The sequence below is a fragment of the Bos taurus genome, unplaced genomic scaffold, assembly GCF_002263795.3.
Source record: "Bos taurus isolate L1 Dominette 01449 registration number 42190680 breed Hereford unplaced genomic scaffold, ARS-UCD2.0 Leftover_ScbfJmS_591, whole genome shotgun sequence".
In the NCBI taxonomy this organism is placed as follows: Eukaryota; Metazoa; Chordata; class Mammalia; order Artiodactyla; family Bovidae; genus Bos; species Bos taurus.
This window is the reverse complement of record NW_020191890.1, coordinates 4038-7788: the sequence shown is the minus strand read 5'-3', so window position 1 is coordinate 7788 and position 3751 is coordinate 4038. Positions and strand designations below refer to the sequence as shown.

General features: G+C 38.4%; 1 non-coding gene across 1 annotated transcript; it reads left to right on the top strand.

The window, feature by feature from the left end:
- The first annotated feature begins 1352 nt into the window (after window positions 1–1352).
- TRNAW-CCA (transfer RNA tryptophan (anticodon CCA)) lies at window positions 1353–1425 on the top strand. The gene has a single exon. It is a non-coding gene; the product is annotated as a tRNA-Trp (tRNA).
- Window positions 1426–3751: the final 2326 nt, after the last annotated feature.

The window sequence follows — 3751 nt, the reverse complement described above, 5'->3', positions numbered from 1 at the left end:
TGCAAGGAGATAAAGCAGTCAATCCTAAAGGAAATCAACCCGTGAATATTCATTGGAAGGACTGATGCTGAAGCTCCAGTCCTTTGGCCACCTGTGCATAGAGCCAACTCATTGGAAAAGACCCTGATGCTGGAAAGATTGACGGCAAAAGGAGAAGGGGGCAGCAGAGGAATGAGATGGTTAGATAGCATTATCAACTCAATGGACATAAGTTTGAGCAAATTCCCAGGAGATAGGTGAAGGACAGGGAAGCTTGCATGCTACAGTCCATGAGGTTTGCAAAGAGTTGGACTCAACTTAGTGACTGAACAACAAAGCAAATCAGATGGTGGTGCTCATAGTAGGAGGTGAGGGTAAAGTTCTACATGAATCTTAAAGAAAGAAAGATGGAAATATTAGGTGAACCACACTATTGACAGCCAATTCTGTGTTCTAGCACTTAGAGTACATCATGAAAAACGCTGGACTGGAAGAAACACAAGCTGGAATCAAGATTGCTGGGAGAAATATCAATAACCTCAGATACACAGATGACACCACCCTTATGGCAGAAAGTGAAGAGGAACTAAAAAGCCTCTTGATGAAAGTGAAAGTGGAGAGTCATTTAGAATGACTAGCAAGAAGAAAATATACAAAGACAAAATTCAGTAACAAACATGAATACATACAAGTGATAAATGGGGTCATATTAAGTGCAGCTTAAGGGTCCTCAAAGGTCAACTTCTAGATACTGATCAAGTATTTGATTAATACAAACTTTAGGTTGGTCTGATTTTCTGTATAAAGAAGTAAACATATGCCATAATTTGCTGTGTGCTGTGCTTTAGTCACTCAGCTGTGTCCAAATCTTTGTGATCCCTTGGATTATAGCCTGGTCAGGCTCCTCTATCTATGAAATTTTCCAGGCAAGAATACTGGAGTGGGTTGCCATTTCCTTCTCCAGGGCATCTTCCCAACCCAGGGATCAAACCTGCGTCTCTTGTGTCTCCTACATCAGCAGGCTGATTCTTCACTGTGCCACCTGGGAAGCCCCATGCCATAATATACTTCTTCTTAATCTCTATATGCCCTGCTAGTTTTTGAAAGATCATCAAATAACGCAGGATTTTCCAGGTTCAGATAGGATGAGAAGGATTTAAAATGCTAAAATCTATATTCTCAGAACATTGATCAATATTATTCATCTCCATAATGCTTCCATTTTACATTCACTTCTTCTACTTTTTGACAACCATGGATGGACCTTGAAGGCATTATGCTAAGTGAAATAAATCAGACAGAAGAAGACATATACTGTATGATCTCATTTATCTGTGGTATCTTTAAAGAAAAAAAAGCCAAACTTTGGGACTTCTCTGGTGGTCCAGTGGCTAAGACTCTTGGCTTCCAATGCAGGAGGCCCAGGTTCGATCCCTGGTCAGGGAACTAGATCCCACATGCTACAACAAAGATCGTACATGAGGCAATGAAGTTCTCCAGTGCCACAACTGAGACATAGTGCGGCAAAATAAATTTTTTTTAAGCCAAACTTTGAAACAGTAAAATGGTGACTGCCAAGAGCTGCAGGATGAGGGAAATGGGGAGATGATGGTCACAGGGTACAAGCTTCTAGCTATAAAATAAATAAGTTCTGAGACTCTAAGGCACAGCATGGTGACTACAGTTAGGATATAATTAAATATATAATATAACCCTCTTATATACTTAAAAGTTGCTAAGAGTGTAGATCTTAAAAAATGTTCTCACCATAGACCCCAAAAATGTAATTATGTGAGGTGATGTGAGGTGATGAACATGTTAACTAACATTATTGTGGCAATCATTTCACAATATATACATGTGACCGATCATCATGTTGTACATCGTAGACTTACACAATGTTCTAGGTCAATTAAATTGCAATAAAGCTGGGAAAAAATAAAGTGACTGTGTATTCTACAGCACACTTTATACAAGATTAGCACACAACAATCAATTGCATTTGTATATACTAGCAGTGAACACTGGAAATCAAAATTAAAACCACAATAACATTTGCAATTGCTCCAAAGAAAATAAAATATGTAGGCATGAATCTAACAAAATGTGTACAAGATCTATATGCTGAAATATAAAAAGCATTGATATATGAAATTGAGAAAGACCTACAGAAATGGAGAAACATATTGTATTCATGGATTGGAAGACAAGACACATGAAAGCTGTCAGTTCTTCCTAAATTGATCTGTAGGTTTAATGCAATTCCTAGCCAAATCTGAGAAAGGATTTTGTAGACATAGATGAGCTTATTCTAAAATTTATACAGAAAGGTATGGGACCCAGAATAATTAAAACAATCTTGAAAAGGAAGAATAAAGTGGGGGAACCACTCTACTTGATATTAATCCTACTATATAACAATAAAAACTGGATGCTGTTCATAGAGGGATAGACATAGAAACTGATATAAGGAAAGAGACAAACTAGGAACGGACCCATACAATACCCAACTGATGTTTGACCAAGGTGTAAAGGCAGTTCAATGGAGGAAAGATAGTTATTTTTAAAATGATGCTGGAGCAACTGGACATCCACAGGCAAAAAGTGAACCTCAATCAAAATCTCATGCCTTATATAAAAATTAACTCAATGAATCACAGATTTAAATGTAAAACTTAAAACTATAACACTATAAAATATAGGGGAAAAATTGACCTAGGGCTAAACAAAGCATAACTTATATGCAGAGTACATCATGAGAAATGTTGGGTTGGATGAAGCAAAGCTGGAATCAAGATTACTGGGAGAAATATCAATAACCTCAGATATGCAGATGACACCATCCTTATGGCAGAAAGCGAAGAAGAACTAAAGAGCTTCTTGATGAAAGTGAAAAAGGAGAGTGAAAAAGTTGGCTTAAAACTCAACATTCAGAAAACTAAGATCATGGCATCTGGTCCCATCACTTCACGGTAAATAGATGGGGAAACAGTGGAAACAGTGACAGATCATTTTCTTGGCTCCCAAATCACTGCAGGTGGTGACTACAGACATGAAATTAAAAGACACTTGCTCATTGGAAGAAAAGTTATGACAAACTTAGACAGCACATTAAAAAGCAGAAACATTACTTTGCCAACATAGGTCCGTCTAATCAAGGCTATGGTTTTTCCAGTAGTCATGTATGGATGTGAGAGTTGGACTCTGAAGAAAGCTGAGTGCCGAAGAATTGATGCTTTTGAACTGTGGTGTTGGAGAAGACTCTTGAGAGTCCCGTGGACTGCAAGGAGATCCAACCAGTCTATCCTAAAGGAAATCAGTCCTGAATATTCATTGGAGGGACTGATGCTGAAGCTGAAACTCCAATACTTTTGCCACCTGATGCAAAGAGCTGACTCATTGGAAAAGACCCTGATGCTGGGAAAGATTGAAGGCTCGAGGAGAAGGGGACGACATAGGTTGGATGGCATCACTGACTCAGTGGACATGAGTTTGAGTAAACTCCGGGAGTTGGTGATGGAAGTCCATGGGGTCACAAAGAGTCGTACAGGACTGAGCAACTGAACTGAACTGAACTGAAACAAAGCATTCTTAGACTTATTGTCAAAACACAATCCATAAGAGGAAAAACTGACTAATTGGACCTCATCAAAATTAAAAATGTTTGTTCTATAAATGCTTAGGGGAAGAGGATGCAATCTGGTGGAAAACATTTGCAAACCATGTATGCAACAAAGGATCAGTACCCAAGTAAAGAACTCTTAAAAATTGA